At 42.2% G+C, this 25514-nt stretch overlaps 1 protein-coding gene across 10 annotated transcripts in view; it reads left to right on the forward strand.

Annotated features, from left to right (window-relative positions):
* Positions 1–21911: 21911 nt before the first annotated feature.
* The window catches only part of DYNC1I1 (dynein cytoplasmic 1 intermediate chain 1), a 186318-nt gene continuing 182715 nt past the window's right edge, over positions 21912–25514 (forward strand). For 6 of the 10 annotated variants that reach the window (XM_053981009.1, XM_053980994.1, XM_053981018.1 and 3 more), the window contains exon 1: positions 21912–22071. The gene's annotated coding sequence lies outside the window, so the exon portion shown is untranslated. The remainder of the gene's footprint in view (positions 22072–25514) is intronic. The other 4 variants (XM_053981026.1, XM_053981054.1, XM_053981063.1 and 1 more) reach the window with 2 other exon arrangements.

A 25514-nucleotide genomic window follows, 5' to 3' on the forward strand; every position in this document is an offset into this window, starting at 1 on the left:
ACAAGAGCCCTTGCTAGCTTTCAGCAGGTGCTGAGAGGAAGGGCAGTGCTTTCACCTGGGCTGGGTGTTGGAGAACCAGTTTTCCTTCTGCTTTTTGTTCAGATATGCTACACAGAATCCTGAAAACCAGTTCCTTTTTCACAACTCCCTCTATGCTGAAATGTAGGAAAGAGAGATAAGAATATTATCAAAGAAGCAATGTGGGATTTAATTGGAGTAAGATACTGAAACGAATATTGCATGGGAGTGATGCCATGCTAAAGTAAACAAGTGTATTTGTGTTTATTTTTATTGGTATTTTGGGCTTACAGCATGCACATCGAATGATGTACGTGCTTATCACCTCTCGTGTATGGAAACAGTTTTTAAATTCTAAGCATTTCAGTTAAAAGAAGTCAAATCAAAGCAATGCCAAGAATCCTAGTTAGGATGTAATTTTTGCTGAAAATTACCTTCTTCAAGGCCTTGGAGGAAAAAACAGCAATTTAGTAAAATTGAACAAATAAAGACATTTCTTTCACATTCCCCTTAGTCAAACCTTCATTACATTTCCCCTCTTTTTGTGAAATACAGTAAGTGGATATGGTATTATTTGCCCTTTCCATGAGAAAGACTCAAAAAAGTGTTGGACTGCATTTTGAGAAGCAGTCTGTAGTTTTGTGTGAGAACTTCTGGCTCTTAATAAAGGCTGCAGGACCTTGCAGGTCTGAGGGATTTCAGTCAGAGTTATGAACCCATGGCAACTTGAGAAATTAGGTGCTAGGTCTGAACAACATGCTGAATTGAACTGTACTCTTGAAAGCATGGGATAAATTTCCATCTGAAGTTGCTCAAAGAGCATTTTGACTCCAAGAATTTTCTCTTTCAAATAAAAAGGGTGTCTCTATTTAACCATCCCTGGAGAAAAATATCTAATATTGTACTTTTGAAAAATCCAGACAATTCCAGTCCTTTACAGTCAGTTCATGTTTCAAATCTTATGCCAAATGCTCAAATCCTTGGACTAGAGAAGACCCAGAGGGAACTCATAAAATTATATAGGAAAGGCACCAATTCACTCTTGCTGAGAAGTAATTTGGTTTGGTTTAGTAACCTGTGAAATAGTTCTGTAAAATTATGAACTTTAAGGAAACTGTAAAGAGTGTGATTATTGACATCCGCTGTAGGTGACCTTTATGTGCTGAAAAGATCACAAGGTAGTAAAGACAAAAAAATTACAACCTCCTTTCCTTCTTCTCTCTAATGGTCTGAAATTGAAAAATTGGATCTATTGAACCCCAGTTAAAGTCAGGACAGCCAAATAAAACAAGGCTACAACCTGCAACTTGCAGTTTCCCAAGTATGTAATTTATATACTTTAGAGACTAAATGCTGATGCTTGAGGGAGTTGCGAGTCGCTGCTCTCACCTGAACATAAATCACTTCATGTTATTTCCAACCATTCACTACCTCTTCCATTAACTTCCCCCTCTATGGTAAAGAAACATATCCCAGCATTTCAAAGGAATAGATGTACACGTGCAGATCATCCAAAGCTGTTTGTCCTGATTCTTTTCTCAGGGCTGTCATAAGGGCTGTGTGCCTTGCTATCTTTCCTACTTCTCAGTATCTTTTCTGGCTGTTCTTTCTTTGCTGTTTTTGTTAACATAATCTAAGCTCCTGGCAGCTTTATAAAATTTATACTGGTATTGATCAGCTTGCAAGATATGGCGTCTGCCTTAACGTCACGGTTGCTGGCATTACTGCGCTAGGTAGTAGCTAACATTTCTAGTCCATGAGCTGTGCAAATGACCTTTTAGCTCTCCTTAAGAGCATCTCACAGTTGTCCTGAGTCAGCGTGCCATTTACCACAGTAGTCTGAGGGTGGTATTTTAAGTGTCCCTTGTCATCCTGATAAGGGACCAAAAAGGCAGTAGCATGACACTGGGTATGCCCTATGACACAGATATTGCCTGAGTGTGCTGGATGCTGGGAAATGCTGAAGGGGGCCCAGACCAGAGCCAGAATAGCATTGCTTTCCTCTATGTAAATATCCTCTAACAATTCCCCTGTAATCACATCAGTTGAATTATTTTATCCACAGCTCCCTTTGGAAAGGGACCCTGTCTGGTCCTGTTCTGTCTCACTCTTTTTATTTTAATGAACATGTTTTCCAGAAGTGCATTGAGCAACACAACTAGCATTGAGATATGCAATTGCCTTCTTCTTCTTCTTCTTCTTTTTTTTTTTTTCTTCATTTAAAAAGTTATTAACATTTGCGTTTTTTAAAAATCTAATTTTATGGCTGATACACTGTTTACTGTTTGCATGGTCAAAAGGATGTTTTTCCCCATTCTAGTAGAAGTGTATGGACTGTCTGATCCCAACTACTGTGTTGTCAAGGTATTTGTACATAACCTTGATTTGGCCTAACAAAAAGCCTTTATGCTTGCAGAACAGGTTTGTTCTGTGTAATGACTGGGAAACTGGGCTGTCACCAGTAGGGTGCAACCCAGATTTTCAAATCCTTTTTAAAGTATTTGGGCATCTGACAGCTGTGTCTGAAAATACATTAAGGAGAGGTTGTTTACAGGAAAGAACAGGCTTGGTATGCTCAGTAACTACTGCATTGCTGAAGAGCTGGCTGTAGTTTTCTGTACTCAGAGTTCAGATAGTAACTCATGAGTTGTATGAGTTAAGTGGATGATTTTCAGCAGGATGGTGGGAAATCTTATTGCCAGATGCACATATTAAGTAATGTGCATAGTGTTTGAGATACTAGAGGAGATTGCTGGGACATCCTTGAAGTGATGGGTTAACTTCTCAGCCAGAGGGAAGTTGTGCATGTGTTATTTCCGGTTACTGGATAGTGTGTGAATGACTGTGAATGAAGCCCTAATCCAATGTCCACTGCATTCAGTTAAATGTTTCCAGTCATTTCAGCTGTAGTTTTAAGTGGGAACTGGATCAAATCATTGTAAGAGTGAAGACAGCAAAAGGCACACTGAAAGGAAAAAGTCAGTTTTAGGGTTCATATTTTAATTTTTCAATATTTTCTAAAGACTTCAAGGGAACTATTTCTTTAAGTCTGATTTGCCTTTTGTTCACTTTCCTACATTATGTATAGATTAATTATATGAGTTGAAATGTTTTTTCTTATGGCTATCTAACTTGAGGAAGTCAGTGACCAGGCCACCTTTTTAGCAAGGAAAAAGAAACCAGACATTCATGTTCTTGTTTTGAAATACTTTTCTCTGTATGCTTTGTTCTTTCTAAGAACAAAGTAAAATATAATAAAATATAAATAGCATTATTTAAAATTATTTATATTTTATTATATTTTTATTGGTAAAATAAGCAATACTTCTATTTTTAAAGTGCTCTGCCAATGTCATGTCCATCATTGCTCGTGGACTGTCAGAGGAAACATGCGATATCTGAATTGAGAGAGATCATCAGGGAGATCTGGTGCCAGCAACCAGGGGGCAGAAAAGGAGGAGGAACTGATAATTCCCCCATGTGAGGACCAACATCTGAGTGCACTCTGTGTCCAGGAGGGAAGTGAGGGACACCTAGCTTTGGAACTGCCTGTCTCTTCTCCAGGTGTAATAAGAAAATATTAGAAAGGTAAGATGGAGCTCTGCATAGCAATTTTTAATTGATTGAATGTTGCTTTATGCAGGATCTCAGTGAAAAGAGCCTCCTGCTATTTTAGTCAGTTGTTGGGGCCACCATGCTCTGTCAGACAGCTCTTGCGAGCTTCCCAGACTAGGCATGCATGACATGTTAGGTAGCTTCACTGAGCCATCCCACCCATGTCCGTACAGTGTGGACTCCCAGGATGGGTGTCCCACAGAGAGATCTCATCAAGGCCTTTTTAGCATTCATACCACCATATATAGGACTCTGGTTAGCAGTTGCTATTATGCTAAAGCACCTCATAGCTAATGACTGAGAAGGGATGATCTTGCTGGGTTTTTTGGTATTGGAGAGGGGTAGGAAAGTGAAAGAAAAAGTGGACTTAATACCCATACTCAAGATTAGTCAAAAGATGAGACATGGGTTGTAAGTTGCTACATGCTTTATTCCTAGCAGGGCATGCAAGCCTTCTGGTTTTTTCCAGTCAAAACATCTTTGTTTTCCTTACTCCTTCAGATTTTGGATAGATGCTCTACCTATCAGGATGAACAGTGTTTTGGGCTTTTCCATGACTCAGTGACATATATATGTTTAGAAACTCCCTAGATGTTTTACAGGTGTAACTGTTATCTACATTAGCCTAAATTCTAGAACTGGGTTCTCGGCAGAGAGTCAGATACAGGCCACTGTTTCAATCCAGACAGTAAAATTTCATGAAACATGGTAAGGCCCATAACGTCCTTCAAGGAATTGCATAAATTATGTGTTCTGTAGCAACTGTCTAGCTCTAAGCTAAACAAAATTCTTTGAAAGGTTTTCACACCCCACCCTGGCCTTTGTGTTAGCTCCCAGATCAAGACTGTCAGCTTTCTGCCCAGTTAATCAATATCTGGAGGGAGCAATACACAGATACCATTTGCTGCTGACTGCAGACATCAAGTCTGAAGATCAGACAGTGAAGGCATCTCTCACTGTAAAGTGGTATCCAAAATAAGCAGAAGCTGAAGATTTTTTAGAAGAAAAAGTAGTCTGAGTAAATAATCACAAAAGAATGAGTCTAAGATGGCTTGACAGCCTCTTTAAAATAATTAGAGGAGAGAACCCAGGCATAGCTGACATCTCTCTTTGTGCTAACTTAGGAATGGTCCCTGGGATATTGTGAGGTTTGGCATCCATGCAGGCCAACACCCACACCTTGAGTTTGAGGTTTGGCACCTCTCTGCACTTTAGAGTAGAGTAGGGAAGAGGGTTGATTTGGGGAAGAAGGTGATGGTGTCTGAATGGAAGACCTTGTGCCTTATCTTTTAGGAAAGTCACTTTTCAGTCAGCTGCACAAAAGCTTCCCATTTGGCACAGGGATATTATTGAGGGATGGGAGAGCTCTGCCCAGCTGTGAAGAGACAACAGTAGGCATAGCTGGAGTGAGGGCTGGACTTGGAAGGCACTGAAGGCATGCTTTTGTGTGAAGCCCTGTGTCAAGGGCTTTACAGATTGGAATGGGGTTGGACTGAGTGTGGAAAGCTGGTGAGTTTTAGGTGGGCACTAAATCCTCACTCCCAGCTCTCATTGCCCTTGGACAATGTTCAGCACTCTGTTGAGAGCCAATATCCTATGCTTTATATTAGGATGGATAGTAGTGTTAGAATTAGGATAAGAATTACCCTAAGAGTTGGGAGAGTAAAAAGAAAATTGAAAGAAGCTAGATACTGTCGCATCCTGTGGGATCTGCTTGGACATGGGCAGGTCTGGTGTTGACAGTGTACTCAGGTGATATTTTCGTCAATGTACTCAGGTCATGAATTTTCTTGTGGGCACTAGTCACTTTGCTATTTTTACTTCAACGATTATTTCATATTTATGTGTGAGGACAGAAAGAAACAGAGTGGTTTTATGCTACATATTTAATTTAGAGTTCAAATGAGGTTTGATATCCATATAGGGCAATGGTTTGGTACTGATTTCTGTGAAAACTTTAGTCCCAATGTGAACAGTAAGATTTTTGAGGATATCAATTTTCCATAAGTATAAACTCACATGACTTCTTTTCCTTGGCAAAATACTGGTAAGTATTGACCCTAGTTCTACAAGAAAGTCCAGAACAATTCTGCACTAAAGACGCAAAGTGTGTAGGACAATGAACAAGATAGTATATTACTATATTATTGTAATCTACTTTCCAACGAAACAGGTTGTGAGCATTTGAACTAATTCTAGACATAATTAGAGCCTGGATTACATCTGCTGCATGACATAAACCCAAAGCTACTAGCTCACATAAATAGAAATTTGTTAGTTTAAGGAAGATATGAAGGAGATATAAACATAGCTGGGACAACTTAGTTTCTTTGAGAACCATGGCAGTTGTAGTTATGGTACTTTAGAAACAGCCTGTTTATGAAAACTAGGCAGCCATGCAACAGTATGGCATTCCTCTTTTACTCTAGCAGACAGTACTTAAATATCATCTTGCAACTTAGCACAATAAAATGAGAAATATTTACTATTGCATGGGCCTTTTCTCCTCCTTATGACTGAATTCATTGAAGACACATTATTTTTCTCATTTGTGAAGTGTCAATATTTCCATAACACATAATTTTTTCCCCACTGTGGAAAGAAGCAATTTCTCATTCACTGGCATTTGTCTGAGAACTTGGTGTGCCAACACGTATCCATATGCAGCAGGGTTTATATTTCGGCTCTGAGTAGAGGTGGTAAGGGAAAACATGATATAGGTGTACAGAAATAGACTGGGTATTTAGGATTCTAATCAAGTCGTCAGATCTAATCTCAGCCTCTGGTAGGGCTAAACCTATTTTCTCATTCAACACAGACATTCTGTAATATTCTGGAGGAAAATGCTATAGAGTTGAAAGTTAAAATTTTCATTGGAATTGAAAATAATTCTTCTGATATTATTCTGTATATTCAAGTTTTCTGTCTAAAATCAGATAAAGGAAATTATTTTAGAACTGACATGTGCCTTTTACATGCCCAAGTTTCTGGTAGTTGAGCTCAAAGCGTCTTAAATGGACAACTAATTGTTCTTTCAGAAAGTTGACTTCCAGACTGACACTGAAGAGACAGACACTATTGTACCCCATATTTGGCATAGTGAAAATTTCTGCTAGGGAAACTGTTGCAAAACAGGAAGGCTCATTCTTACTGGCCCAGAAAAAGTAAGTTTCTGCTAAGTGCTTTTAAATAGAGTTTGCTCCTGAAATCCTGCTGTGCACTGTGCGAACATAATGTATATAGATGTTAAAAGAAATGTGTGTTGTAGCCATTCTTGGTAAATAATCAGAGAAAACTTTCTAAGTTAATTATATTCTAATAAACAACAGAAAAAGAAAGCAAAATTTTGTAAAACCAGAGTTATTTTGTCTAGAAAGCAAAAGATTTTGAAATGGGCAGTAGCCATTATTGACTGATCAATTCTGTCTGTGTTCCTTGAGACATTGCACCCCAGCAGATTTCTGTGGCTATGCAGGATGTCATGACAGCTAACCCAGTGTAGGTTAGATATTCCTGTGTGGCACTGTCTAAGCTCAAGGATGTTGCCTGCTGAGATCCTGAAATGTTTTCTTCTTATAATGCTGATCCTTTGTTTTGCCTGGTTGCAAAGTCCTACTTAAGACTCTTATTTATTTCTTTTTATTTTTATTTGTTTTCAGTTGTATAGTTGGGAATTCAAATGTATTTGGTGTTAGCTAAAGAGTTATTTGAATCATAATTGAAGATTTCTGAGCAAAAAGAACAATTTTCCAAGAAAGGTCTTCAGGCTAATGCTACCAAAACCAGCCTGTCACAATATTATTATATATATCCAACAGACAGTTCTACAGGGTGTAGTAAATCTGTAAGTACTTTGGAGGTTACTTTATTGCAGATTCCAGAAAAATAATCTTTCTTTTTCCCGAGCATTTTCCCCACTGTTTTCTGTATTATTTGCAGGCTATCTCATGTTTCTGATGGTGTCTGTTATGGTTAAAAATGAAACAGGAATCTTATCTACAGCACACATAATAAAACATAATAGAAAGGGTCCAGTCGCAAGTTCAGTCCCTGCACACAAAGAGGTCCTCAGAAAACATGGCAAAAGGAATCTTGGGTGGTTCTGTGGATCCTGCCCAAAGGACCGCCAAAGCCATGGAAGTCAGTTCATGTCATCAGAGTTAAATGTATTGCATAAGAAGTTCGATATACAGCACAGATTTAGATAGTATTACCTGCAGAATAACAGTGATAACGACACTGTAGAACTTAAGCTAGGAAGTTCCTGGAAGGCATTTATGATAACTTCTTCCTCCAAGTGATAGAGAAACCAATTAAGAGAAGTGCATTGCTGGACCACATCCTCACCAAAGAGGGGCTTGTTGGGAATCTGAAGATTAAAGACAGACTTGTGTGCAGGTCAGCCTGCACTGACCATGAGATGGTGGAATTCAGGATCCCAAGGGCAGGGAGGGTGGAAAAACAAGGTCAGAACCCTGGATATCAGGAAAGCAGACTTTGGCCTCTTCAGAGATCTTGAAAAAAATGCTGTGTGATGAGGCCCTGGAGGAAAGGTGGGGCTAAAAAAGACAATTAATATTAAAAGCTTACCTCCTACACACTCAAGATTGTTCCATCCCAATGAATAAAAACTCAGAAAAAAATTTCAAGAGGTCCATGTGAATAAACAAGGTGTTCCTGGCCATACTCAAACACAAAAAGGATGCAAGGATGGGTAACCTGTGAGGAATACCTGTGAGAATCATTGTCTGAATATTGACAGATGGCATTTGGAAAGTTAAAACCCAGCTGGATTTGAATTGGACGAAGGGGTGATGGAGACAACAAGAAGGGCTTCTATAAGTACATAGGTGACAAAAGGGAGACTAGGGAAAATGTGGGCACCTTGCTCAATCAATTGGGGCATCTGGCTACACAGGGCATGGAAAAGGCTGAGATACAGAATGCCTTTGCTTCCATCCTTACTAGCCTTCAGGAATCCCAGATCCTGAAGACCAGGAGAAAAGACTGGATCGGGGAACATGTACCCCTGGTGGAAGAGGGTCAGATCAGGGAATACTTAAGCAAACTGGACATATGTGAGTCCATGGGTCCTGACAGGATGCTGAAGGAGCTGGCAGATGTCATTGTGAGGCCACTTTCAATAATCGTTCAATGATCTTTGATTGTTCATGATGGCAGGGAGAAGTACCTGAACACTGGAGGAAGGTAAATGTCACTTCTGTCATTCAGAAGGGCAAGAAGGAAGACCCAGGGAACTACAGGCTGGTCAGCCTCACCCTGATCTCTGGGAGGGTGACAGAACAGCTAATCCTGGAAACCAATCCCAGGCACATGAACAATCAAAAAAAAATCACAAGGAGCAAGCATGGCTTGCCTAAGGGGAAGGGCTTGGGCAACTTGAGAAATTTGTATGATGAAGTAACTGGCCTGGTAGATGAGGGGAGAACTTTGAATATTGTTTACCTGGACTTCAGTAAGGCCTTTGGCACTGTCTCCCATAAGATCCTAATAAACAAGCTGTTGGTATATGAGCTGGATGAGCAGTAAGGTGGTTTGAAAAACAGCTGAATGGCCAGGCCCAGGGGTTGGTGATGAGAGGTATGAAATCTTTGCTGGACTTCCTTCAGTATGTCCATGTCTGCTTCTACTGGGACCTCAGAACTGGACATAGTACTCCAAGTGTGGCCTCAGCAGTGGTGACTACAATGAAAGGATTACTTCCCTTGACCTTGATAGCAGCACTCCTCCTAATGCAGCCCCGGATCCCTTCAGCCTTCCTTGCAACACAGGCACATCGCTGGCTTATGTGCAATTTTGCATTTACCAGGACCCAGCTCTACTTGAAAGACACTTATATGCTGAGTATCCCCCCACATATACTGGTGAATGGGGCTGTTCCTCCCCAGACTCAGGATTTGCCCTTTCCCTTACTGAACCTCCTAAGCTTCCTGCTCACCCATTCCTGTCATGTTCCCTCTGGATGGCAGCACAACCCTCTGGTATATCAGCCACTTCGCCCAGCTCCCAGATTTGTGTCAACTGCACACTGGCAGAGGGTACACTCTGCCATGTCATCCAGCCATTGATGAAGATTTTGTACAGAATTAGATCCAGCCCTGACCCCTGAGGTACACTGCTGGTTCTCTAATTAGACTCTGACTAGACTCTATGCCTCAGATGTTCAGACAGTTTTCAGTGTACCTCACTGTGTATGTCTACCCAGGCCATGTTTCACTGGGTTCTCTGTGAGTTTCTTATGAGAGACAGTGTCAAGGGCCTCACAGCAGTCCAGGCTGACAATGTCTGCCGCTCTGCCCTTGTCTTGTACTTTCTCTATACTTTGCCTCTAATTTCTATTTGTAACTCCCTCACTATGGCTACCAGGGTAGCAGAGCTCAGTGCACCAGTACACAGAGTTTTCACAACAGTGATCTTCTCAAAGAGAGGACCAGTTCCACTGCCATTTAAAAACCTTTAACTGAGAAGTGTAAGAGCGTAGATAAAATTATCCCTCGATCCCTGAGGGACATGAGCCATAGTTAAGCAAGCCTGTGGTCCTGCTGCCCGGGCAGAGTGAATTGTGACCCTGACACCTAGTGGCAACATGGCGCTGTGTAGCAATAATTGACTGATACTCGCTTTATTATAATGCTCACACGTTAAGGAGGTGTTTTATTTTCCTTTTCTGTGTATTAACCCCCTTCGTACTAATGGAAGATCAAGCATCAATCAATGTCTAAAGTCTTAATGGAAGTTCTGATATATAATGAGAAGCCTGAATAAATAGGAGTATTGAGAATACTGAATAACTGTATTTTACTAGCAGTGTATCAAACATGAGTATTTGAAAAATTCAAAATACAGAGTTGAGTAAGGAAACAAAAGTGGTGTTCTTGTAATAAGCAATGACTTATTAGGACTGATTTTCTTGTCTCCTATAATTTAGACATAAAAGTTATTAAATAAGAATTTAAATGGGAAAAAAAAATAAAAATGAATGGTGGCTGTCCCAGTTACTCTGTTATACCATGTATCTGTTCTGCCATGGAACAATGTTCTTTCATTCACCCGTCATATCTTCCTGAAAAGTTTGATGGTTAATAAAGCAATGTATGGTAAAATTATTTTTGCGATAATAATTAAAGGAATGGGTTCATGGACTAAGGACATAATATTAAGTATACAGGAACGGAGTGTATGGTGTGTGTGATGGAGAGCAGGATCATCAAGTGGATGAGATGCTGGCTTTTCAGGGACTGGTGCTGTGGAGCAGCTCACTCTTCTGAAAAAGATCCCAGCCACTTCATCTGGAGACTGAAGATCCAAGTGCTTCCCATCAACCAACTTGATTGACCCTGACTTATCTGAAAATTATTATGAAAATGTATTATTTAAATAGAGGTAGGAAAAACACTTACAGTGAGCACCTCTGCGAGGAGAGATCACAAAACATGAAAGAGGCTGCAGTTTTGGGTAGCAGAACCTGGGACTAATATCAATGGCACAAACCTAAGGATCTGTTTATGAGGTTCCCAAATGCAGGCCTCTCTGTTATTGTGTCAATAGCCATGCCAGACTGATCTCATACCTCAAGAGTCACTTTGTACATAACTCAGCTTGCCTTGAAGGAGGGTGGTGATCTGAAATAATTGCAGAGGCATAGCAGTGGTATGTAATGCAAAAGTTTCTCCTTCAACATGACACCAGATGGTGATTCTACATATCTGTTCAGTGTTAAGTTTTGCACAATGCACGTTACATGTACTCTGAGCAAGGGGATTTTGGTACTGACTTCCATGTAGTCATCATTGGCTTCTGTAAAAAGACAGGGGCTTGTCACTGGAATGTTGCGTGCTTACATGTTTAATACAGCTCACTGAAACTTTTTGCACAATTTGTTTCACAGCTGATGTGCATGTCAGAGGTTTGGGAACAAAGATAGAATACTCTCAAATATTAATAAAACCCACAAAACCCAAAATACATAGAATTAAATAATAGAACTATCTCAGCATGCATTGAAATTCATTGAAATGAAGTTTCCTGTTATACATAGGAAAACATTCTTCAGATAAAGTGGGAAGATAAAATCTTTATTAAAAGGTAGAATATTAGCTGTCTTTAGGATAGTAATTTTTAAAAAGTGTATATATAGGATGAATCAGTGGAAAGCAGAGTATCTGATCATGTTGTAAAAAATATTTTTTTATACTGGAGAGAGTTGTGTGTATATTATCTGGACACATCACAGAACTATTTTTACTTTCATCATAGTCATGGTGAGAAAAACATGCTGAGGCGAGGATACATTCATCTTCCTAGAGTAGAGTGTGACATAGGTAATGGTTCCTCTGGTTCAGTTTGACATTTTTCACAGATACTTACTTTTCTATTAACTCTGTCACACCTTTATAGTAATACCACAAGGGTTGTTTTTTAGGGGATGTGTTGAAAAGCAGTATGACTTTATAAATTCATCTACTCTGATCAGCGGTTACAAACACAAAACTCCATCATCATACTAATGTAGTGTAAAGTTAACAGTGCCTTTCTAGATCTTTAAGAGATCTGCTGTGTTTTCTTTTCCTGTGTAACCTTGGAACAGGATTTTTAGGATGTGTAATACAATGGCGGGACAATTGCAGCCCCTCTGTAAACTTTTTACTCCTAAGCTGCTTATAATACTTTCAACATAATTTAATGTAAACATCATTTTGCCTTGCTATAGTTGTATTTATAGCACATTAAAAAAAGCTGCTGGTGGCGAGGAGGATTTTACATCTGTACTGTACTGCAAAGCCTGACAGTTAATTTTCAAAAACTAAATCCTGCTAATGAGTTACTACTCCTGGATGGTTTTGGAGAGGCATTAGCAATATGTGCCAGACCTGGCAGCTGTGCTGCTGGGAAATGGTGAGATGCAGGAAGCAGATATGGGCTGCAGGCAGCTATCAGGCAATTATGTGAAAGAAGGTATTAAAGAAAACACTGCACAGCAGGTGCAGTCCAGGGAAAAAAGGGCAGCACTAGCCACTGACACAGAAATGGGGAGGGTGGCTGAGATATAAGCTGGTGGCACACCATGTGAAATACACAGTTCCAAAGCTGCAGCAAAGCCTCTGCCTTGCCATTAGCTGTGACTGCGCAGGAGCAGGCCATGACAGAAAGTGAATCTCTCACAATGTGCACTTACATGGTATTTTACAATGGATGGCTACAGTTGATGTGTACTTCCTCTGACTAAAAGGTGTCATCCACATTTAGGCTCCAGGCATCTCCCAAAGCCGTGGCCTGCATTCAGTCATGCAGCAAGTACCTCCCTCTCTGCTTATTCAGAGGGAAGCCTGGAGGCACTGAAGTCTGCAGGTGGAGCTGTTCAGTGCTCCAGCATCCCTGAGCTGCTTGCCAAGGTGGCTGCAGGGCAGCTGCTGAGAGACCCCTCTCCCATGTAGCCTACATAGCTCTCCTGAAGCAAAAAAGACCTTGGAAGCCCATGTTCTTTCCCAACAGTGAAACCCTCCCTTTGTAACATAAGGTCACAGAAATGCCAGCATCACTGCAGGGCTGGAGGGCAGCAGCACTACTAGGGACAGCAGATCTCCAGCCTCAAGTGGAGGATTCCCACACCTCAGCCAATCACTACGTTATGCCAATAATACCAAAATATGTCAAGAAGAAATACCTTATCTCGGGAATAGCTGGGGTAGGACAGACTCGCAGCAAGGCACGAGTTGCACTGCTTGTGCAGTATTTGCCCAAGCAGTTCCTTGGGCAAATACTGTGCAAGAGTCATGACAACACTGACAGATTTGTCTGATGATAGACATGTTTTCATGGGAAAAATGTGATCCTAAGTTTGTGTTGAGGTCTTTTCTTTCATGCTTTCCTCAGACCCTTGGCACCATACAGCCAATTAGACTTATGGCAGCTCTGCATCAGCCCTGATGGATGATGCTAAATAGCCCCGCTGTAAGCAGGTCAAACAGTGTGTATGTATGAAATCAGTGCCTGTCTTAGCTTCTCCAAAGCATGGCTTCTCCCTCCTCCACAAGGAAACAACCCCTTCCAGCAGGCCAACAGTGCCAATAGGGCCTCTGAGATGATATAACTCTGTCAAGAATTCCCTTTTCTCCTTCACTTTTGGCATCATGAACAAACAGACAGTTTGGGGATTGTCACATGCCCTGCACTGTGCTCACGTGATCCCATAAGGAATGTGAGTGCATGGGTTTTCAGGTGGCATCTGACTGATGCTCCACTCTGCAGCTGCCTGTGCACAGACTAATCTGGGATGTGACATTGTTGCTGCAGTGAGGGAGTAAGTTCATAGGGCAAGAAACAAATCATTTAACACAAGTCTTTGCATCCAGCATGACAGGCAGTAAGATATCAATGCAGACACAAGGTGTCTACTAATGACAACACTACTGATCACTCATCACTGAGACACCACCAGGCCAATGCACAATAATTATCTGACCAGACTGTAGGTTTTTCCTTTCTGCAGATCACTGCTGGATGTCTCACAGGCTATGTGGGAATATGGTCTGTGGATGGGCACTTAGATGATCTGGCCACCACAGAGTCTGACCACTTTTAACTGCCCAGAAGGTAAGAGAGACTTAGGAACACCAACTTTGACCCCCCTAATACTCCCCTTCTCTCCCTAGTCTCCACTGTAGCTCATCACTTCCAGCATGCAGCTTTCCATAAAAAGAGCTGTTCTTCTAGCATGACCTTGATCTTATCTTCTCAATCAAATGTTTCATATTTTGGGCTGGTTTCTAAAGATGTCCAGTGTACTCCAGAAAACAGAGGACAGCACCTATTCCACAGTAAAATGCTGATACTCTTTGGCACTGCAGAGCACTGTTGTAACTGTGTAATTCACCATGTATTTCCCACTGTCAGTTACTATCCCAGCCCTCCAAATAATGAGTTCTGTCAAGGTGATGGAAGGAAAGCCAGTACTCAAGTGAGGCCCTGCTGTACTTGATGATCACAGCCCCAGAGGTAACACAGCTTGCCACTGCTTAGGACCATGAATTTCAGGCAGATAACTCCTTTTTTTGGGTGGGAGTACAGACATAGCATCTTTCCTCCTTCCATTCCTGTCTCAACATCATCTGGGCTATACTAGATTGACATCTAAACTTGACATCACTGCAGCAACATCTTTGACCTTCACCACCTCTCCCTTTAACACTCAGGGAATGCTTGTGCTGTGACTGCTCTCATTTATTCATAGAGAACCAACCCTGGAGCTGCTGTCACCTCAGCCTCTGCAGCAGCTGCCAGACCTTTCCTCCTCAAAAGTCTTAGGGATGAGTTCCTCTACTACAATCCAAGTAAACAAGGCAGGTGCCACAATGACTTTTAGACCCTCTTAGTTCTTCAGGCCTATAGCTTTTGGACCCTTGCCTATATCTTGCAGAGCTGCTTGTTCTGACCCTGTCCAGAACTAAAGTTTATCCCAGGCCCTAACTCTCCCTAATCCCTATTCACTCTAATTGTCACTGGCTTTAAAACCATCTAGTGTACAATTTCCTAACTAAGCCTTCTGTTTCCATCTCTTCTGCAGTCTTCACTAACCTCCAAGTTAAGAAGAGTGGGGCAGGAGATTTTATTCTCAGTGGATAAGATTCAGTCTTGTGCCCGGCACTTCATTCTAGAGATGCCTTTGGTGCAGACATAATTCTGTCACACCTGAAGAGAGCGGGCAGACAGTCCTTGAGAGTGGCACAGGGCGTGAGTTGTCTACATAAGAAGGCTTAGTGGAGATGTGTTATCTGTATGTACATGAGAGTGACATAAGCATCCTTCAAAGCAAAATGTTGGAATTGTGCTGCCTACCAAGCACAGACATCTCATTCAGGACATGAGTGTGTTAAAAATTGTGGGGAAGTCAAGGTGAATCATTGTCATGCACCACAATGTCTAAACTGACACTGGATGCTTGCCTACTTTAAGTTCCAAATCATAATCCCAGTGTCCTGTGAGCTGAGGGATTCCAAATCACCTTACCTGCTATATACCACACATACAGCACCCTGTTCCACTGTGGTGTGAGGACAGATAGCCCTGTTCATGTCATGCTAAGCAGTCCTATTCATTTTGTTTGTCTGGAAGCAGCCTCCTTCCTCTGGACTGAAATGTATAATTGATTTGATTTTCTAAAAGCCTGGGTATGAAGACCACTTGTCTGCTGAATTTTAATTTGCCTTGTCTTGGTGGAACAATCTGTGCTGCCGTATCTTTTCCCTTAGGCTTCCGTGGTATGATGGTTACTGTGTCTAAAAGCTCATAGCATTCAGTAGAAATTTTCCCCAACTCCTCCAGTATTTATTTTTAGATTTCAATGAGAAAAATACATACCCATCTACAACTCTAGGCAATGACAGCTATTTGGGATCAGAAGCAATGCTGAAATAATCATGCTCACACAGTGCAACAATAAATTCCCTTAACCAAACAGCACTTTGAAGCAGTGGAACAAGCCCACCCCAGAACTGCTTTATCAGCTATCCCCTTTTAAGAAGATTAAACTGTTATATTTCTCTGCTGCTGCTTTCATCTTCCCTCTGTGAGTGTCATCCAGGCCTCCAGGCAAGCATAGCTGCTTATCCTCATCTGGAGACTTTAAGTCAGGAAAAATGAGGGTGAGAGAAAAGAAAAATTACAGACATATTTTTCAATAAGCAGTGGGTAGGTATGAGAAAAGCATGGTTAAAAAATGGAAGCCATGGCCAGGGCTGGATGCCTCAGGCCCAGATGAGTGGTTTTCTGACACTACAGCATAAACTCAGAGCTAGGATACTGCTTGAAAACTTTCATTGTGCACTGACATGTTGATGGCCACTTCCACAAAGATCCAGATCACTACTGTAATTAGCACATACTGTTAGCACATAATGAAAAGGCAAGCAAATATGACTGTCTTGGGCAGAACAAAGTATGAAAAATAAGGGACATTTCAAAGAGACATTTTAAATAAATACTTCCCTTTAGAATCTTCTCTGCATAATGCACTTCTACTTTTAATCATATGAATAATTTGCCATAATGTTGACTTTGTTGTCAAAAATAGCACTTATCTGCTTTCATACACTTTAATACATTTTCGTGATGTATGACATTCATGCATCACCTTGTATGTATCACTGATTTTAATTTTGGTAAAGCTAAGCTTCAAGTTAATATTTGGAAGATCTCAAGAACCCTATAAAGGAGTAGCATCCTCTGGTGTTTGCAAAAATGCAAATTGTTGTTGTTTTAAATCAAACATAAAGGTGTGGACTTCAAACCAAAGTTGGTGTGGGGAAATGAGACAACCTTTTATAAAAAGAGCACAATAATTGTAAAGATGGCTGGGTGCTGCTGGTAATTCTATAAACTCAGACTTTTCTTTTGTTCCCTTCAACAAATCTATTGAGTTCTCAGGAACTCAGAGGTGAGTGGAGACAACTGTGTAGTTGGTCTTTAAGACAGCATTTCAGAGTCTGTGTTCCCTAAACTGTCCAGTCCTGCCTGAAGCCCATTTCAATTTCAGGCACTGCCACTCAAGCTATGGAGCTCTCTCTCCTTTTGCAGCTTCCTCAGTAATTCAAAACATAAGCACAGTAGCAAAGCACAGTAAAACCCTTCAAGCGTGAAGTCCTCTCCATGCTGCTGAGTCTGCATGACCATTGCCAGGAAGTGTCTCCTAGAATGTTCCACTTCCTTCCCAGGTTCGCTGCTTTGCTGACGTGTTTCCAAGCCCTTCCCAGTATACTGAATCTTTTCAAATAAAAGGAATTGGTTGCATTACATGACAAGCACCTGCTATTTACAAAGGCAGTAACAAAATTTCTAGAGTCTTTCTTTCTTGCAGGCCTTTTCTGTACCTTGGTTACAGGTGCAAAATCAGAAGCCTGGGCAATTACGTGCTTTAACAGTCAGAGTCTCAGATGTGAAGTCAAGTTAATGATTCCTGATGATTCCTGATCCAGTTTCAGATGTACAGAACTGTTGAATTTTTGGTGACAATGTTATAGGAAAATGAGGAACAAAGGAACAAAGCAAAAAGGCTTAGAAAAGAGCCTGTCACTAAAATAATTGTTTCTAGGAGCACACAGTTGCAACATGTTTGGAGAGTATCCCAAATCCAGAACAGCATGGAACTCACCCACCTGACACAGATCTCCCTTTACCTTCTACTTGTATACATCATCTCTTATTACTGATGCTTTTTCTGATAAGGAATTTATCCTTTTTAAGATATGTGGGAGTTTTCTGGCTTTGTACATGTGTTTCAGCAAAGATCTTGGAACTGGCAATCTACCAATAGGAGATCAATTGACAGAGGAATTATTAGTGACTGTGTACCAGATACATTTAAAATCTTCCTTTTTAATCTTGAATGTATTGTGGATATTCAGACTTGTGGAAATTTCAACTTAGTGATCTGCTTGGAGATCTAACTGATTTCAGCAAACAGTAAAAAAAGCTCTCCAATACTTTCCTATTAATTTTTTTCCTTTTTAACTGAGCAACTACCCATACATTTCTTACATGAGTAACTAACTAGTTCACTTGTAAAGAAAAGATTTCTGAAGCCATGTGGAATAGTGCTCTATAGTGACTTTACTGCTATAGCAGTAAACCTGACTTCAGAAGTGATATTCCTCACTTTTTCTAAAACTTTCATTCTGCCTTTTGATCCTTTGTTTAAATCATTGCTTTTGAAAAGCTGGAAGGCATTTTGTAACATCCTTTGTTATTTGCCAAGCCAAGGTTATGCCTACCATGCGAAGTGTCTAAAATGCGCTCCCATTTCCACTAAGCCTTAGAAATGTCTGCTTTGAAATTAATTTTTAACCTTCAAGTGGCACAAACTTCCTAGAAGGTTTGCTCATTTATTAATGCCCGCTGTGATGCAGGAGTTGCTGGTGCCTAAGGCACGGAAATGTAATGCACTACTAATTATTACTAATTATTTGTCTTACGTTGCATCATAAACAGCTATTTGTTTGCCAGATCAACTTATACCCATCTTCATTAATAACTTAAATGTGAACAACATTTCATGAAGTAAGTTCAAAAAGAAAACATGTCAAATTGTTTTCCCTTGAACTTTTCCAATATAGCAATTAACCACATATTGCACTTATTAATGTGCACATAAACCCTCTTCTAGCTTACACACATTTTACATGTGTGTAAGTTCGAAGAGGGGAGACAGGCAAACAATGAATTTTTGTAATTTTAACAGTGGCCTTTTTCTACACAATCCATAGTCTGTGATGGACCTCAGACTTTCCCTTAATCTTTGATTTCTCTTCAGATGACAGCATGGTCACTGTGCGTGTCCATGTAAAACTGACCTCTGCTGCAGAGAAGGCAGCTTGTCAGACATCTGTAATTGCTGACCAGTTTGCCCTCTGTTGTTCTCATAAAGCAATCTAGGGCTACAATAACCACCTTCTGAACTCACAGAACATAGAAGTTTTGAAAATAATGTTAACTCTGTGCTACTGCACTTTCACCTGATGACTAAGAATACGTAATCAGAAAATGCTACTAGGAGAATATATTGAGTTGGATAATATTATGGATTTGTGTTCAATGGGAAAATGTAAAATTAGTGGGGTATACTGAAATGACTAGATATTTTTCATTAAAAGGAATTACAAATACATTATTGATCATAACTATTTTGTTTTGAAAAGTGAATATAATAATATCTTCTTGGTGTATGAAGATTTTATCCCTGCCTCATAAAATCAGTGACAACTAATAGAGACTTTCCATGACTAGAGCAAGAAATCCACAAAAATGGTGAGACCTTTTGTTATGGAAGATTAGAGAAGAAAATTGTGAGATTGGGGTAAAAGAGGACAGAGCATCACTTATAGGAAAATTTGTTATTCCTTAAGTGGGCTGCTCATAAATTTTTCTTGAGTTCCTGGAGGTTGTTACTTGTAGGAACACCTAGCCTATACTATCTAGGATTGCTTCTCTCCAAATTTTCTTACAACAGTTTATTCTGAGGAGAAATTTGTGGGTTTGTTAATATACTACCCTGGCCACTGAAGTTATTTCTGAATTCTTCTGTATATAATTCCCCATTTTTAAATAATAATTTTACCAAATCTGTCATTATGTTTGATGAGGATTTTTAAACATTTTTTCTTTGACACATACATTTCCATCCTTATTTTTATATTTTCAAAAGACTGAATCACCTCTGGCAAATGTGAATATAACAGATATCAAAATTGTGTCCCATTGAACTGGGGTTTACAGGATTTTTTTAAGAAACATCTCATGTAGTTATTACTAGAACCACAAAATACCATTACTCTGTAACAAAAAAATCTAGGGCTTAACAAGCTCTGGAAACCCATTTCTGACATATATTAGTATGCTTGGTATGATCATTCAATGTGATGTCATGATATGTGTGTGATACCATGACATCATGGTTATATGGATAGGACAGCATCTTAACAATAGCAGAATCTCATCAGGCTCCATGGCGAACCAGCCTCATCTGTCAATTCAGGAATATTAAATGTCTCCAAGGCCCTCTTAGGTCAGGAATAATTTAAAGCAATCCGCTGAGTTTGCAGGGAATTTGCAAGTGACATGCAATTCAAAGGAACCTAAACAAACCCTATGGCATTTGTGCTAAAGCTAAGGCAAACACTCTAACACTTTCAAAAGCAAAAATCAGTTTCTGAAGTTCAGTTTCGGGTGTCTGATATTGAAAGGGCCTTGTTTTAATGAAGAATTGCAAACCAAATGTGCCAAACTCAAAACTTGTCAAATTGTGCCTTTAAAACTACAGGTTTGTTTTCCACATGCTCCAACCTGCAGAAGCAGAAGATGTTGCTCTTGAAGGACTTCACAGGAGAGCAAAAGATGAATCTTTCCTGATTCAACTCCAATTTAATTGAAAATCTGTTATTTCATTACTGTATCCACACCAGCAATGGAGGCTTTCGCTCCTTTTCAGGATTCTTTGTCTCCTGGCCAGGTGCAGTCTGTCTAGGTCTGGCAGGAACTGGAGGTGATGTGAATCCTTTATGGCTTTTCAGTGGGCTGGGTATACCTCACTCTTCCCAGGACAAGTCCTAGACCTCGAATGACAGCAGCTGGGATTAGTGTTTCCCACCAAAGGAAAACAAGAGATTAGGCTCCAGGGACAGGGTTCTGGAGGGTACCTCTTGGACCAGAGGGATGGACAACAGTGAGTGTTATGTCCAGGACATCATGTTTTTAGCGAACAAACCATGGTACCAAAAGGTATGTGTTTTCCTCGTGTGTGGGCAGCATACCTGTGTGCAATAAGGGAGTGGGAAGCTGGGTTATCTCCACTGGAGATGGGTGCTATTTTGCAGGAACATGGACTATCCCCAATAGCTCTGCTTGGCACCTCTCCCCCAGGAGATGGATATCTCCATGTGTGGAGAGAAGCAGGGGCAATGCTAGAAGTCTGGCCCTCTTGTCTGGTACCTGTACCCCTGAATGGTATGAGGAAACAGAGGCAAAACAAAACCTCTGCCTTTGGGCAGTCTTGTCCTTATTTAACCATGAAAGCATCTGTTCTGGAGCTCTCCCGGTTCTTCCAGAAAGGGACAGGACTAAGCAGGAGCCTGGTGCCGTGACAGTTGACTAGGCTGCTACGGGAGTGATGGCCAGGCTGCCGTGGGGGTGATGGTCAGGCTGGGAGGATATCCTAGGAAGCTTAGAGGGTGATGGCTAAGCCTTTGTGGGGCTGCCAGCTGCTGCCATGAGGATGGTGGTGGGGATGCTACCTCGGCTATCGTGGGGCTGACGGCTGCTGCCATGCGATGGTGTCAGGATGCTGTGGAGGTGGCGGTGGATGCTGCCTGGGCTGTCGTGGGGCTGACGGCGAAGCCGGTGTTGTGCTGACAGCCGCGCAGCTGCCGGCTCGGCTGCTCCTGGGGCGAAGCCTGCGCCACTGTGGGGTGACAGCGAGGGGAACATCGCGGAGCCGAGCGAGCGCACTTCAGGCCGGAGTTGCTGGGGGGCCGGGCGGGGACCCTGAGCCGGCCCCTCCGCCACCACCTGCCCCGCGCCCCCCGCGGCCCCACCCCGGTCCCACGGGCGGCGGCGGGGGTGTCTCTACCGGGGCCGCGCGGGCGGAGGAGGAGGAGGAGGAGGAGGAGGAGGCGGGAGGAGGAAAGCGGCAGCAGCAGCTCTCGGGAGGAGCCTGTCCACCGTGAGACAGCATATTCAGCCGGCGGTGGCGGTCCTGCCGCAGCGGCGGCACGGCACGGCTCGGCTCGGCTCGGCTCGGCACGACAGGGCGCAGCTACTGGCAGCAGCCCTTCAGTCAGCGGGGCATCCCTCTGCTCCCCCGGCGGCGAGGGCTCGGTGAAGGCTGCAAGGCGCCGGGAGCCGCTCCGCATCTCTCGAGCGCCGGCGGAGGTGAGGCACCCGCGCGGCGGCGGGGCCGGGACGCGGCGGGGCCGGACCGGAGGGGCGAGTGGGGGCTGCCCTTGGGCCCGGCGCTGGCGGCGGAGGAGCGGGGCGGGAGTCGCTCCGCGGGATGCGCAGCGGCCACGGAGCCTGGTGCGGCCGCCGGAGGCTCTCCCCTGGCAGGCGGCCCGGCTGGGCGAGCGGGCATCCCCGGCTGGGCGAGCGGACATCCCCGGCTGGTCGAGCGGGCATCCCCGGCTGCCCGCGGAGCCGGCCGGCCCTCGCCGCGGGTGGGCTCTGGCGGCCTGGCTGCTCGTCGGCGGGAGGGCTGCGGTGAGCGAGCCTCGCCGGCCTCGGCACCTGCTCCGGTCCCTGGGGCGCCTCGCGGCCCCGGCTGCGAGTGGCGGCCACAGGCTCCCGGCTGGTGCCTGTGCGCCGAACAGCTTAAAGCAAAAGGGGGGTGGTAAAAGTTTTTCGTCTATAATTATTCACACAGCGTGAGCAGTAGCGGGTTTGCTCAAGTCCAGGACGACAGCGGACAGTAAATAGATCTTTCCTCCTTCTTAAGGTAATTCCCTAAGAGGGTGAGAGAAGGAGGGAGTCAGCCAGAGGCCTTTTTTCACTGGTAGTCCAGTGAAACAGATTTTCAAAAGGATGTTATTGCAGTTACATCATCCCGGGAATCCCCCATGGTCAGCAGAGAACATAAGGCCCCAGATTTCCTAGACAAAGCCCCTGTTTTATGGAGTGGAAGAAAGTTTGTTTTTCTGTCAATACTGCCATTGACAGAAAGTACAGATTTGAGCTATAAATGCATATAACATAGGATTCTTGGCAGATCAAGCGATCTAGCCTGCTAATATAGAGGGCATGAGATGGAAGGACCTGACATGAAGTTAGCACGTGACTTTGGCACTCGTACCTGGAAATTTATCCTGACATACAGGATTTTGTCTCTGCTTCACTTCTGCTTGAGGACTTTAAATAACATTGGAAATTGCACTAAATATCATGAAGCATGGGACTGCAAAACATGTTTCAAAATGGAAATCCCAGGTCCCAGGACTGCCTGTCTCCTGATAGATGGTGTTATCAGAGCAATCGGGGATTTTCATTTCTGTTACTACCAATGTGCTTTGTTGAAGTGCCTCATTTGTTCTTGCTAAGTTAAGGGGGCAAAGTTACATGTTTGCTATTCTGATTCTTTTAAGCTCTTTTTTTTTGTTGTTTTTATTTCATTTGAGATGGCATCTCTAGTAACATTCTCCATATTTAGTGAAGGCAAATAAAATTACTTTTATAATTTCTCTGCAGCATTTTTCTGCAAGAAATGGTTTCTTCAATACAAACTTTGGGGCTACATCTGGGTCTTCTCCCCATGGGAGTGCTCACTGTGACACCAGTGCATCCTCTGCTTTGTTTTCTTTTCCCAAAATCATCCATTTATAGTTCATAAAAATACCAAATGTGTTGTCCCTTCTGTACCTTCTCTGTGAACAGACTGTTTTGAAGATTGGGACTTACCATCATCTTCCTTGTTAAGCAGGACTTCTGAGGGCCAGGTATATGGAAATCCAAAAGATGGTTTAGAGTTAGATTGGCTAGATTTCTCTCAACTCTGAGCACCTTTGTCTCTAATTAGTCTATCATAAAAATTCACTAACTGTAGTGCTGCCTTATCCACAGTTTAGGAGAGGAATCTTTAAAGGAGCAGCAATAAACCACACCTTACATGTGCAGTAATTACGGGAAGTTTGGAGATCTGGCTACTCAAAGAACACTCAGGGAAATATTCTTTTGTACCCAGCAGATCTTAAATTAAGAAGCTGACCTTCCAGCTCTTTCTATAGAAGGAAGGGCAGTGAACTGCCCTCCTTTGTGATGTCTTTCAGTGGCTATTTTTTTCATTATTGAAATGTGTTTGTTTTTCAGTGTATTTTTCCAGCTTCAGGTTTCTGGTTCCTGTTATACCTCCCATAGATAAAAGCCTTGCTTTAGCAGCTGTCTTCAGTGTAGGTGCTCTAAACAATGCAACAAGAACTTACCTGCCTTATTTTCAAATAAATTAACAGATTCAGTCTCCTGGTCTTCTTTTCTTTTGTAAGACAGGTTTCAAAAAGCATTCCTTGCTTCCCTCTGTTTTCCAGTGTGCAAGAAGAGAGAGGGAGAATACTAGATTGAGCTAGTTGCTCTAATAATGGGCTGTGTTAGAGGCACCACCACTGCAGGATATTGGACAATGATGTGAAATGGGCTGGAAGGGAAAAAGATAAGGGATTGAAGTAGAAAAAACATAAGGGTATAGAAAGGCAGTATTGTTTTTGAAAGCTTAATTTACTCCTGCTAGTGAATCAGTTAATCATGTGGTATCTTTCAGCTCCTCAAACTTAACTTCTCACAGAGATTTTAAACATATTTGTGGCCACTCTCTATGACTACTTAACCAGGGCTATGCCTCAAGTGCTCTCTTGAGTTCCTTTGGCTTGGTTTGACCGGCAGCAGAAGTAGTAATTAGGAATTACCAGAGTTACCAACACCTAGTGCCAAAATGAGTTGCTGCTTGGAGGTGATGGTGGGATGTTAACAGGATTGTCCTCCTTGTCATTTCCATGGGTTTTAATTTTGAGAGAAGTTGGAGGGAAGTAACACTGAAATCCTCACTGAGGTGCGCCAGCGTAATTCATATCTGCAAAGATAGAGTCTCAGGCTTTCTGCAGCCATAGTCAGACATAATGACTTCTCAGGGTAATACTCATCTAATACTTACCGATTTTATTTTAAAAACCTTAAATGAAACAAGCCATAATGACTCTAGATGTAATCTGTGTTTAAAAGGGACATTTTCCAGCCAAAATACTGATGGAATATGATGGCAAAATGCCCTTAGTACAGATGCAACTTGTGTTAGTAAAACTATGCTTTTGCCAGTGCAGCTTTATTTCTGTTTGTCAGAGCAACACAAGTCCTGCAGGTGAGTACACATTTACATGTCCATATGGGGGACAGGTGAGGGCTTGAATGGTCTTCCCCTCAGCTGTTTGTGAGCATGCAGAAATGGTAATGCAGGAATGGTACTGCTTCACCAAGAGACCCTGACTCAGTCTAAATCTCAGATTGATGCAATATGTCCCTTTGCTACTTGGTAATAATCCATCTGAAAGTGTGCTAGCTCTTTTTAGTTAGAGATGACATTGGGAGCTGTTGTTCACTTGGCCATCTGCAAGCCTCAAAATAAGACAGTATACACGAGCTTGCTCCCCCAGTACTGTTCATTTTATGTGGAATCATCTTGCCAACTTTTCTGGGAAAATGGCTACTTCCAGGCAGATGGCAGGAGCTGCAGGAAGCTGTGAAGCAGACTAATGTGTGAGCCACTAGATCTTACAGATACAAGACACCTCTGATAATCTGTGACAGGTGATGCACCGACTTCTCCTGAGCTATACTCCTTT

Source organism: Vidua macroura, chromosome 1 (assembly GCF_024509145.1).
Source record: "Vidua macroura isolate BioBank_ID:100142 chromosome 1, ASM2450914v1, whole genome shotgun sequence".
In the NCBI taxonomy this organism is placed as follows: Eukaryota; Metazoa; Chordata; class Aves; order Passeriformes; family Viduidae; genus Vidua; species Vidua macroura.